We start from the raw sequence: 13,953 nt of genomic DNA, 5'->3' as shown, positions 1-13,953 counted from the left end.
AGTGCAATATCTTACATTTCTCTGTGTTGAATTTCATTTTGTTAGCTTTGGCCCAGCTTTCTAGTCTATTCAGGTCATTTTGAATCTTGATCCTGTCCTCTGGGGTATTAGCTATTCCTCCTAATTTGGTGTCATCTGCAAATTTGATAAGTATGCTCCCAATTCTGTCATCCAGGTCATTGATAAAGATGTTGAATAGCACTGGGCCCAGGACAGAGCCCTGTGGGACCCCACTGGTCACTTCTCTCCAGGATGAAAAGGAGCCATTGTTGAGCACCCTTTGGGTTCGGCCGGTCAACCAATTACAGATCCATTTAACAGTTCCTTTGTCTAGCCCACATTTTACAAGCTTGTTTGCAAGAATGTCATGGGAAACCTTGTCAAAGGCCTTACTGAAATCAAGATATACTATATCCACAGCATTCCCTTCATCTACCAAGCTGGTAATTTTATCAAAGAAAGAGATTAGATTTGTCTGGCATGACTTGTTTCTCTGAAACCCATGTTGACTTTTTGTGATTATGGCATTGCCTTCTAGGTGTTCACAGACTCTCTGTTTAATGATCTGCTCCAGAATCTTTCCTGGTATTGATGTCAGACTAACTGGACGATAATTGTTGGGATCCTCTTTTTTCCCCTTTTTGAAGATGGGGACAACGTTTGCCCTCCTCCAGTCTGCTGGGATCTCTCCTGTTCTCCAGGAGTTTTCAAAGATTATTGCCAATGGCTCCGATATTACATTTGCCAGTTCTTTTAATACCCTTGGATGGAGTTCATCTAGTCCCGGAGACTTAAATTCATTTAGATTAATAAGGTGTTCCTCTACTATCTCTTTACTTATTCTGTGCTGAAATTCCCCTATTCTGTCCTCTGCTCCATTATCCTCAGGTTGAGCACCCTTTGCCTTTTCTGAGAAGACTGAGGCAAAGAAGGTGTTGAGTAATTCTGCCTTTTCTCTGTCTTCTGTTAGCATTTTGCCATCTTCTCCACGCAGTGACCCTACCATTTCCTTCTTCTTCCTTTTGCTGCGGGCATATCCAAAAAAAGCCCTTTTTATTGTTCTTAACCTCTCTAGCAAGCCTGAGTTCATTCTGCGCTTTAGCTTTTCTGACTTTACCCCTACACATGCCTGCTATTTCTTTGAATTCCTTTTTTGTGATTTCCCCCTTTTTCCATTTCTTATACATGTTCCGTTTCAAACTTATCTCAGTTGAAAGTTCCTTAGTCATCCATCCTGGTTTCTTGAGACACCTCCCGTTTTTCTTTCTCACTGGAACTGTTTGAAATTGTGCCTTCAGTATCTCTCTTTTGAGAAACTCCCATCCATCCCGAACTCCTTTATCTTTTAGTATTTCTGACCATGGAATCACCCTCAATACTTCTCTAAGTTTACTGAAATTCGCTCTCCTAAAGTCTAGGATGCGTGTCTGACTCTGCCTGGCTTCTCCTTTCCACTGTATTACAAACTCCAGGAGAACATGGTCACTTCCACCTAATGATCCCACCACTTGCACCCCATTAACCAAGTCATCCTTGTTGGTTAGGATCAGATCTAAAATAGCTGACCCCCTTGTTGCCTCTTCCACCTTTTGGACCATGAAATTGTCTTCCAGGCAAGTGAGGAATTTGCTAGACCTTGAGGATTTTGCTGAGTTTGACTTCTAGCAAATATCAGGGTAGTTGAAGTCGCCCATCACTACTACATCTCTCCTTTCTGAGTGTGTGGTCATCTGTTCTAGAAAGGCATCATCCAATTCCTCAGTCTGACTTGGGGGTCTGTAGTAGACTCCGACTGTAACATCCTTGTTGTTTCCCTCCCCTTTGATTCTTATCCAGATGCTCTCCACCTGGCTTCCATGATTGATGTCCAGGATCTCTTCACTGGTGTAAATATCTCTGACATATAGTGCTATTCCTCCTCCTTTCCTGTTTGGCCTATTTCTCTTAAAAAGGTTATACCCCTCTATTTCCACATTCCAATCATGAGACTCATCCCACCAGGTTTCAGTGATGCCTATTATATCATATTTGCTTTGTTGTACTAGGAGTTCGAGTTCATCCTGCTTATTTCCCATGCTCTGTGCATTAGTGTAGAGACATCGCAGACCATGGTTCCCTTTTACTTGCTGCCTGTGCAAGTTTTTTTGCCTCCCACTGTTGGGTCCTTGCACTGTTTGCCTTGTTTCCTCTGTGTCATTTTGACTATTTTCTCCAGCCCTTTTGCCTTCCTTAATATTGTCTCCCTTCCCCTCGGAACTCAGTTTAAAGCTCTCCTGATCAAGTTCTTGAGACTGTTGGCAAAAATAATCACACAACTGCACATTCTGTACAGTAAATTAACATGACCTCCATCATCCAACAATATCTTCTGTTCTGTTGTACTTCAATAGGATGTCTAGTTTAAATTGGAGGGAGATGCACTTCCCTTTCTATTTAGCTCACTTATTTGTCAGCCTAGATCCTTCTAAATGACAGAATCCTTCTATAGTATTCACCTTCTAAAACTCTTGTCCTCTATATGAAATGCTAATAATAATAATAATAATAATAATAATAATACAATTTATTTATATTCCGCTTTTTTGCAAGGAATCAAAGCGGATTCCAACAGTGCCTATATAGAGGCTTGAGTAGTGTATATGAAATGGAAGACCATTACTTGGGATAGTTCATACATTGAATCAATGCATCATTTTGTGTATATCAGAATTTTGTATTGTACACTGAATAAATGGAGGAAAACACACACACACACACAGGACTTTCAGTTGGGAAAGTTACAGCAGAATGAATTAAAATTCAAAAAGAAATATACAAAGTAAAAATAAACAAACCTTTCAAAAGTCTATGGAGAAGAGTAAATGCTCAGTTACCTGTGTCCCAAATTGTGCAAGGTTTTAAAAATAAGCACCAGGATTTGAACTGCACTCAGCAATGGAACAGGAGGCAGCAAAGATCTTTTAAATATCGGAGGGACACCTGTTCTTAGCCATGCTTATGCGTACGTAAACACAAAATTCAAGCTTTTTGAAAACAAATCTGGAAATGGCAAACATTGTAAACCTTCCCTCCTCCCAACACATACAAGGGATAGTGAGAATATTCTTTAAGCATCTCATCTGCCCTTTGAAAATGGCTCCACTAAGAACAGCAAGTATGGAGTTTTATTCTGTGCCACCCTTCAATATACCTTATTTAGTTTCCATGGATCAAGATTATGTTTGGTCAGATCTAATACTTGCCAGAAAGCATTAGTCTGTCATCGGCAGAATCAGATTGTGATTGTTTCAGAGATGCACAAAAATACTATGCATATTACACAGCTTTTATGGAATGTTTTGAGCCCTGGGCCCAAAACAACTTGGAACATCACAAACCTGACAAAGGGGGCCTGGGACTGTGCATTTCTATGTGCAATGCCTCTAAACCCACCTTGTCATCCCTTTTTTGGTATTGTTTGATTTCTACAGGGAAGAAGACTGAATCTCAGCAAAGAAGTATCAGAGTTGACGCATGCTTCCTAGAGTGAGACTCTTCTGCTTTGTTCTTCTGTTTTATTATCAACTTTAAAAAGGCTTTCAAAAGCTTGTGTCTCTATATATAAAACAGCAGGGCCTTTTTATTGGACCAAATTATAATTTGGTATACTTTTTAAGAAGACCTGTTATTTTAAGAATCCCAGATATCTTGGATAACTTGTGATGTACGTAATGGGTTTGTACACTGAACTTTTAGGGTTGGCTAATGCCAGCACTATTGCAACAATTGTGTACTAAATCGGGATCTAAATTGTGTTGGGGCCCCTACATAGAGAAGGCTCCCTGCTGCAGAAGCTCATCCTCAATATGTGAAGGATGATGAGGATGGCAGCAACAGGGAGCAGAACAAGTTTATCCCACCTCACTCTCTCCTTCACTTACATTAAACATTAAACAATGAAGAAAATGACTGAATAGGGTTACCCTTATTTAGCATTCCCAGTATTTCCTTGTTGGTGCCTTTACACATTAGGATCACGTTATCTGGTTGCAATATTTCTGGAATGAGAAATGGATAGATTTTTACTGGAAAGGAAGTAGCAAGCAGAATGCTCCTCTTCCCCTGCGGTTGTCTGAAACATGTGTCAATAGAAATAGTTGCATGGCTTTGTCTTCATTAATCATTTCAAAATGTTGCATTTCAATACAGCCAGCCTAGCAGTTCACAGGCACTTTAATTTTCCAATTATTGTACCTGTGGCTCAGAACAGATAAAGATTAGTTACACAATTTGCTCTGTGGGCAGCTTAATGTTCTTGTCACCTTACATTGAGTTTTAAATGTGCACAGCATAAGAGAATGTCAGATGTGTTCCAAAGACTTTAGGGTCATGTTCAGGAACTTATACCATCTCTGGGTTCAGCACTGATAAGTTTCTAAGAGATGGATGAATGAACAAGGCAGGCTGCCTGAATCCTGTCACAGATGTATTTTTCCTGTCAAAAAGGACTGAGTGATGTTATATCTCATTCTTTTTCAGAACAGATCTTTTGAACGAGCAGGAAAATGCTGGCACTGCCTCCATGGGTTGGCAGGAATAGCAACGGCTCTTTGGATCCGAGAAGTAAACCTCAAAGAATGAGGGAGCCACTGGAGGGATGGGAGTAACCAGATCAGCATCACCATCAGTTCTGCTCACCCTTTCACTCTTACTTGTTCTCACCTTTTAAAATACACAATAAACGTCAGGAGTTAGCTCTTTAGTCTGTAGAAGCGAGTCCTCAAATTTCAGTAGTTCTATTATTAAATCATTCACTGATTTGCTTACTTAGCTCCAAAGAAGAAAAACCCTGAGACATCAACAGAAAGCTTGATAAGTGCTCCCAAAAATTTTGCTGCCTTCACCTTAATTTCCTCCCCCACTGCATCTGTAATTTTTAAAGAAAATGCCACTTGTTACAGTAGTAGAAGTAGTAATGTGATATAATAATTAGTTGTTACTGTATGAAAGGGATGACAGGGCTCCTGTATATAGACATGTGTCAGAAGGAATTTCAGCAAATGATGCTTGCATGTCAAGTTTCACCTAGGATGTCCATATGAAAGAGAGTCGTGTTCTCTTATAGAATCACAAGACAGTAAGTTAGAAGGGACCATCTAATCCCAGCCCTCACCATGCAGGCATACACAACTGAGAGATGTCCATCCAACCTCTGCTTAATGGCCTACAAACAAGGAGAGACTACCGTATCCAGCAGTCCATTCCACTATTAAACAGCTCTTACAGTTAAGGTGGAATCTCCTCTCTTGTCATTGTAGGAAAAAGGTTAGCCAAGCACAATTCTGCAACACAGACCCCAATCATACATGGAGAGAGAAACCCCAGAGGTTCAAGTAGGGTTCAGGAAAGGAAGAGGAAGTAGGGATCACATTGCAAGCATACGAGGGCTAATGGAGCACACCAAGGAATTCCAAAAGGAAATCAGCATGTGTTATATATATTATAGCAAAGCCTTTGGCTCCATAGATAATTAAAGCCGATGGGATGCCCTTAAAGACATGGGATTGTCAATACATCTTGATTGTCCTGTTAAGAAATTTGTATTTAGGACAAGAGGCTACTGTCAGAACAGAACATGATTCACTGGGGGGAAAATAATGCTAGGAAAGGTGGAAAGAAGCAGAAAGAGAGGAAGGTCACATGCTAGATTGGTAGACTCTATTAGGGAGGTTTCTAGTATGAGTTTACAGGAACTAAGCAGAGTGGAGGAGGACAGGGAGTTTTGGAGATGTCTCAACCACAGGGTTGCCATGGGTAAAGATAGACTCAAGGGTGGTTAACGATAACAACAGCAACAACTAGCACCTAAAAAATCCCATTTCAACTTAACACTCAGTTATGAAAGAACTTGTAGCACCTTTGACACTACCACAAATTATGCACTTGAGTTTCCCGCATTTGGGGAAATCAGTGGGGTCAGCACACACAGAGTGCAATGGATGAGCCTCACCCTGGGAAAACCACCTTCATGATCATGGTATCCCCCCCTTGTATACCATGAAGAAAAAGTGGTCCTAATGCACTCAGTAAACAAAGAAGTTACTTTTTCTGTTCCTAATTAAGTTGAAATTTTACCGCCTAGATTTTATATCTCTTTGGCAGGGTACAGACTGGGACAAAGTGCCGGCCTGTGGGCGGAGTCATGGCAGAGCGTCCACACACTCGACGCCATTACTCTGCCCCCTTCGCACCATGATGCCGCACATGCTTCTAGATGGCGTGTGGCATCATGGCATGGCCCTGGCACTGCATCTACATGATGCCGTGCCAAAAGGGCGTCACAAAGCCGCAGCTCCTTTTTGTGCTTCCTAGAGGCCAGATTGGTGCTGCACCATGTGGTTGCTGAGGCACTGATCCGGCCATTAAAGGGGCAGCTGGAGGCCACTCATCTGTTGATCCCCTTAGTCTCCCAGCGCCCACATGGTCAACATGGTGCACTGATATCCCTCCAGACCATCTTAACAAACATAATCAAAAACAATATATCAACAGAATGTAGGCCTGTGTCTCTTAACACTGTGATCTTTTTTTCTTCTTTTAAATAATTTTTAACATGTTTGCCTGATGAAAAAGTCAGTGGACCTTTGAAAGTTTGCATGATGTATTTTTTTGCATTTTTGGTTGGCCCAATAAAGGAGTCACTATTTTGTGGATTTTGTATTGTACTTTGCTATATGGCCAACATAGCTATCCCAGATATGTTTTCTAAATAAATAAAAAGTAGCTTTAATAGTGTTACGCAATGGTTTATCATTGCATAGCAGAAAACACAAACAAATCTTCGATTCTACACCTCACATAAACTTTGCAATTTAAGGAAGTGCATATAATTTCTCTCTGTGTTGTCTTTTTCCATGCAATTTCCTCAGGTTTGTGTGACTTATGCTCTGGTTTTGCTGATCAAAGAGAGTGAGGCACTGTGCCCTGACTTTAATGATTGGAAACCTTAGTCCGTAAACCTCTGGGTTTTTTTGTTATTTTTTCTTCTACCAGGCATGGCCCTCACAAACACTTTGAAGCAGATCTTAATATATATATATATATTTAAAAGCTAGAAATATTTTATTAAATGACAGCTTGCATTCCCAGGGAGTTAAAATCTGGGCCATTTTAAAGCTCCCACCAAACATGTTACACTTAGCAGTGCGTATACCTGAGTATAAGCAAACATCTTAAGATTTTACTGCAGCAAGGCATATTAACATATTTAAAGGCAAAAATGGAGTGTCAGAAAGAAATATAATCAGTGTAGTTTTAAAACATATGGAAATACTACCCATGACACATATTACAACTTCATTCTCTATCAGTTCTGCTCTACATGATCTTTCCAAAGCCACTGGTGAATCTCAGTTTTACCTGTGTCATCCTCATTACACGGTCAATCTGAGGAAGCTGACTCTGTTACTTGGATAAAGGGGCTAATAGGTAGACTAAACTGCACAACTCATATATTTATGGTATATAAACAACATCTGTTACCTTTGTGAAGTTGAAGGCTTTCACAGCCAGCATACATAGTTTTTTGTGAGTTTTTGGGGCTATGAGGAGTTTATTCCTGACATTTCTAGAAGAGTTTATTCCTGACATTTCACCAGCAGCTATAGCTGGCATATTCACAGAATCCAGCATTATCTGGATATGCCAGCCATAGCTGCTGGTGAAACGCTGGTGAGAAAACCCAACCTCCAAATGATCTATAAACCAACCAAGAAAATCCAGCAAATGCTGCACTCAGCAAAGGACAGTAAAGACCATCTCATGGCAGGAGTTTATCGCATACCATGCAGCTGCTGACAAGTCTACATAAGGACCACCAAATGCAGTGTTCAAACATGAATAAAGAAACATGAGAGACACTGCACACCAGGTCACCCAGAAAAATCAGCAGTAGCAGAAACACATTACAAACCATCCCAGGCATAAAATACTGCGTGAAAACACTGAAATTATGGACCATGACCATGCCCACAACTATCAGGTCAGAATGCCACTGAAATCCACAAACACCTAGACAACTTCAACAGGAAAGAAGAAACCCTTAAAGTAAACAAAGTTTGGCTAACAGTCTTGGAAAAACACCAAAATCAAGACCCTGCAAATGCAAATGAAAACCACCCAGGGTCAGGGGGTTTCCCAGCAAACAATGGATAATTTATTAAATAGACACCCTGAGGCCTTGCCATTCAACAACAGAACAACACACAGATTAAAATGTGAATCACTTCTTCTCAATCAACAGTATATTCCATGACAACATTCTCTGAAGATGCCAGCTACAGCTGCTGGTGAAATGTCAGGAATAAACACGGCCTCGCAGCCCGAAAAACCCACAGTAAGATAGCAACATTGAATCTTTAAAATATAAAGAAAGAAATCAAAAAACTATATCTATTATCTATGTTTTAAAAAATAAGTTTAAGGTATAGAGAGGTTAGAACACTGAAGCAAGAGGAGGATTCTTAACTTTTTGCCTGTCTGGCACTCTCCTACCCCCAGACACAAATGTCTTCCCCCAGTCTTCTCTGGACAAGGTTCTAAATGTATGGCTCTGGGAAAAGTTCTAAATACACCAGAGCAGAAGGGGAAATGACTTGGGTTATACTAGAACAGAGACCCAGAGATCAGATAAGCATGCAAGTTAGCATTTGATGTTGCCGTTGTAAAGCATTGCACACATATATGTAAACACAGTTTTGGCATCAGTGTTAATACATAAGATGTTTTTAATATGAACAATGAATCATGAGAAGAGGCAAAATAATGATGTCATGTTTTAGCAATTTTGAGCACAGAACAAGGCATGATAAAGGAAACAAAATGAAAGATTTACACAATCAGAAGAGAAATTAGAATATGAGAAAGTGGCATAAATCTACAGCTAGATATTTAGAGATGTTGTGGTCTGCAGGAGAAATAATAAATTTATAATGCTTCCAATACCTGGTATATAGATTTTCCCAGTTTCAATCTTGAGTATTTCCAGTCGAAAAGAAAAGGGAAAGGGAAAACTGGTGCAGAAGCTTTAGATTGCTGATGAACAGACTACATTAGAAAAGATGAACCAATTGTCTAATTCAGAAAATAGCAACTTTGTATGCCCCATGCCCCTTATTGACTGTCTTAACTTGAATTTGAGGACTGGGCTATAAAGGGTATCTCACAGCTCTCGGGATGACATTTGTAATGCAAAGTTTTCAGCATTAAGTCTCATTTTATAACAATTACGAATGGACATCATCATCTTCCACTTCAATAGCTATGACTCGTTCACGCATTTTTAAAAATTGTGATGGAAAAAGTTCCCAACGCTGAACATCTGTTGTCTAGGTATTCATTAGTTCTGTCTGCTGTGCTTTTGGCTAATTGCCTGGGAGTGAAGTTAGAGCCTATATGGAGATTTGAGTTAGTGGCAGCATCAGTAGACCCTGCAACATAATCAGAAAGAAAAAAGGAGGAACTGTCAAGCAGAGGGCTTCTTTCACAAACTTTGTTTACCAGTGGCTGTTATCTTCTGTTTGCTTACAATCCCCGCTCGTGCAACTGATAGCAGAAAGTGTATTTAATAACTACTCAGTGCTAATATGCTATAGTATGCATGACTGCCTAATTTAATTTATCTCTGATTAAGCCTATTATGTTTGAGATCACTTTACAAAAGAGACTTTTTTTGCCAGCTGTAAGCTTATTTGAATTGTAATATAAGTTAATAATGTGTGAAATAACTAGTGGTGCTTGCTTCAAAATGTTAATTTTAGCAAACTATTTCCTCAGTTGCTGCACATGTACCGCTGATCCATTTTGCTGTGTGCTTAGGTTGACCCCTAGACACAAAACAGTGCACACTTCATCAGAGCAGTGAGTGAAGGAAGGTTAAAGGGGGGTTACTACACTGAACTTCAGCCAAACAGAAGGTATAGACAACCATACATTAAATGGTGCGGATTATAGCCAACTGGTCACTATTGCTGTTGCTGAAGAGGAAATGGGGGGAAACCCCCTCTCTGCTGCATACATGAAGCAGCTTCTTCTGAGAGTCTTTAGGGCTACCAGGTTGGGACAACCCAGAACCTGAGATTGCAGGGACAAATGCTTGACACTTTGGGACAGAGCCTTGTGAGATCACGTTGGGCACGGTCCTGGTGATGTTTTTTAAAAAATGTTCTTGTCTTGAGATTCCCCCCCCCCCCTCTTAACCAGATGATCAGAAACGAGGACCAGCCCCTGAGACCTAGTAACCCTATCAGAGATCCTAGAGCTGAAACATTTGAATCAGGCTGTCCATAGGTACAGTGGGCCCTCAGTTTCCACTGGGATTTGGTTCCAGGAACTCCCATCGGTACCAAAATCCATGGATGCTCAGGTCCCATTACATACAGTGGGAGAGGGAAATGGCAAAATCAAGGTTTGCTTTCTAGAATACACACACACACAAAGCATGAATGGTTAGCCAAACAGACATGCTGAAGGGTCTCTGAGGGTGTTATGCATGGACTGTGTATTCTATTTAGCTGCTGCCATTACTTACCAAGGAATTATCCAGTTGCACTGAGGCCCTGACTTACCCTGCAGAGGTAGTAGCCCTCTACATGGATGAATCAACACATGCATAGCCTAGAGAACTAGTGCAGATTTTCCCCATGCCCCCACACTACATGCTGAGTTAACAAAGCAAAGGCTAAGGAACCCACACTGGTTCACCCAGAGAATGTCTCCTGGTCCACTGGAAAGCAATTGTGATCAGGAAGTGACTGTACATGTCTTCTCTTCTACATGATAGTGCCAATCTGAAGAGCTTGAGAAAAACTATGAATGAGATTCCTGGTCTTTTGCCCTATAAAACATCTTGGGGGAAACAGTCCATGAAGTCTTCATTCCCTTTGGCATATAAAGCTATCTCCTCTTCCATAGCATCATACCACATTTATTTTAAAAAAGTAAAAAAAAGGAATAATGCTTTGTCTTCCTTTGTTCCCATCCCAGGAAATTCTTCAAAAATGTCATTTTTTATCATTTTATTTTGTCAGGTTAGATTGGAAAAATCATATGATATTTATTTTGCACTGATAATTTTGGTAACTTGCAATAATTATGAAACCACCTTGAATCCCATTTTGGGAGAAAGGCAGAAGATAAATCCTATAAATAAGTAACATAACAAATAAATTTGAAACATTACCCTTTATAATTTGCCTCTGGAATTATATCCTTGTAAAATCTAGAGTTGCATTTTTATGTTTTAAGTTTGTTGTAGCAAACAGGGGGAAGGGAGATGAATCCTACTGTATTTTAGCAATTAACAGACATACTACAATGTAACAGAGCCTATGGACGGGGGTAGCGTGTCCCTGTTAGTGCTTCTGGACATCTCAGCGGCCTTCGATACCATTGACCATGGTATCCTTCTGGAACGCCTGAGGGAGTTGGGTAGCGGGGGCACTGTGCTCCAGTGGTTCCGTTCCTACCTCTCGGGTAGATTCCAGATGGTGCAGCTGGGGGACTGTCGCTCCGATAAGAGGGCCCTTACATCTGGTGTCCCTCAGGGAGCGATTTTGTCCCCCATGCTATTTAACATTTACATGAAGCCGCAGGGAGAGATCATCCTGAGACACGGGGCGTGGTGTTATCAGTACGCTGATGACACCCAAATATGTTTCTCTGTGTCTCCGACTGATGCAGTGACTAGAAATGGCATCTCTCCTCTAAATGCCTGCTTGGAGTTGGTAATGGGCTGGATGAGGGAAAACAGACTCAGCCTGAATCCAGAGAAAACGGAAGTGCTCGTGATAGGTTCCCCTGGCCTGGGGAAGGAGGTTTGTCCACCTGTCCTGAATGGGGTCACGCTCCCCTTGAAGGACTCAGTTCGCAGTCTGGGGGTGCTTCTGGATTAGTCGCCCCACCTTACATCTCAGGTGGATGCGACGGTCAGGAGCACCTGTTACCAGCTTCGGCTGATACGCCAGCTGCGGCCCTACCTGGGCCGGGGGAACCTTGAAACAGTGGTACATGCTCTGGTAACCTCTCAATTAGATTTCTGCAATGCGCTCTACATGGGGCAACCCTTGTGCCAAACCCAGAAGCTTCAATTGGTACAGAATATGGCAGCAAGGCTGGTCACTGGATGCTCCAGAACCTGCCATATAACACCCATTTTGCAAGATCTACAGTGGCTGCCTATTCGCTTCCGGGCGCAATACAAGGTGTTGGTTTTAACCTATAAAGCCCTAAATGGCTTGGGCCCAGGGTACTTGGAGGACCGCCTCTCCCCATATAGTCCGCCCCGCACTCTCAGATCAACCGGGCAGCATTTTTTGAGGGTTCCTAAGATGAGATATGTCTCGTCCGCGCAAAGGGCATTTTCTACCTCAGCCCCTCAGATTTGGAACTCGCTTCCCAAAGAGCTCCACTCTGTCTCCCCTGTAGATCTATTCTGGAAAAATCTCAAGACCTTCCTTTTCCGACAAGCTTTCCCTCATGTGTCCTAATTCCATCTTGTTCTCCCCCAATACACAACTGTTTCTATCCAGCTAATTTTGTTGTCTTGTAATGTTTTTAACGATGTGCTGTATAGTATGTTTTTTGGGATGGGGATATTTGTTGTTGGGGATATGTATTATGTTTTTATTGTATTAATGTTGTTAACTGCTATGATCTAATGCTGGAATAGCGGTATACAAATAAATATCATTATTATTATTTCTGCAAGACAAAAAAGAATACCCCAACAAGTCTATTATTTTTTGTCACTAGGATAACACTGCACTCATGTCCTTCTTGTGGCCTTTCTGTAGGCATAGGAGCCCTTGCAGCACAGTAGTTAAATGCTGGTACTGCAGACACTGACTCACCAACTATAAGGTTGTGAGTTCAATCCAAGACAGGAGCTCAAGTTCGACTCAGCCTAGCATCTTTTAGTAGGCCGCTAAAAAGAGTACTCAGCTTGTTGAGGGCAATTAGCTTCTAGTTGTAAACTGCTTAGAGAGTGTTTAGTGTGGTATGAAGTGGTAGATAAATCAAGGTGCTATTGCATATGGTTAGTTGCTGAGAAAGCAAAATATTGGACTAGACAAAATTTTGGTCAGATCCAACTTGGATATTCTTAGATTCTTAATTGTTAACCATGATTCTTAAGATATTCCCTATCTTGGAAAAATGGTAATATGTCCTGCATGATCGCGTTGATTTTTTTTCTCCCAGCCAGATATGTTTGTCATATGTTAGAATCATATGCTTTGTCAAACCTCAATGTGCAGATTTTGTACACTTCAGTTGTTCTGCTTCTAGGTCACCAGTTCTTCACTTAGCCTGGAGACAGCATTCTTAAGATCAAGATTATCTCTTTTTTTACACTTATGGGCTGGCATGTTGAGCAGTCTGCCACTGGACAGGAGACAATCAATTGCAGCATAAACTATATGTTCCTAATGGTAAATAGTGAAACCTTGCAATTTTAAACAGATGTTAGGAGCCTTGTTAATACTTCCACCAAAAGAAAAGTAACCAGAGAACCAGACTATGGCTCCGGGAGTGCTATCTTCCTGGTTAAACAATCTGATTCTTGAAAATAACAGAAGCTAAACTATATAGTCAGGGAGATGCAGCAGTCAAAGGTTTGTAACAAATCTACCTCCATTTGCTTTCACTGTATAGAATCATACAATTGGAAGAGGCCCCATGGGCCACTGAATCCAATTCCCTGTTCAGTGCAGGATCACTAGCCAGAGCTTCTCCAACAGGTGGCTGTCTGGCCTCTTTCTGAATCCATCCACATAAAGAAACCCCATCACCTCAGAGGCAGCACTGGGGGGGTGTGGGGTGTGGACCACACCAGTGGAAGCCCTAAGGGGAGAGACACCACTGCTCCCAAGCATCTGCCTTTTGGCAAAAATGGGCTGTGACATTCACCTGCGTCCC

At 41.3% G+C, this 13,953-nt stretch overlaps 1 protein-coding gene and 1 non-coding gene across 6 annotated transcripts in view; both read right to left on the bottom strand.

Moving 5' to 3' along the window:
* ENOX1 (ecto-NOX disulfide-thiol exchanger 1) overlaps positions 1-13,953 on the bottom strand; it is a 497,438-nt gene that overhangs the window by 267,306 nt on the left and 216,179 nt on the right. The window lies entirely within an intron of this gene.
* LOC149319053 (U1 spliceosomal RNA) lies at positions 5,877-6,033 on the bottom strand. The gene has a single exon (XR_016280341.1). It is a non-coding gene; the product is annotated as a U1 spliceosomal RNA (small nuclear RNA).

Source organism: Sceloporus occidentalis, unplaced genomic scaffold, assembly GCF_023333645.1.
Source record: "Sceloporus occidentalis isolate IW3139 unplaced genomic scaffold, rSceOcc1.0.p SCAF_2, whole genome shotgun sequence".
NCBI classification, from domain to species: domain Eukaryota; kingdom Metazoa; phylum Chordata; class Lepidosauria; order Squamata; family Phrynosomatidae; genus Sceloporus; species Sceloporus occidentalis.
This window is presented reverse-complemented; position numbering and strand designations above follow the sequence as displayed.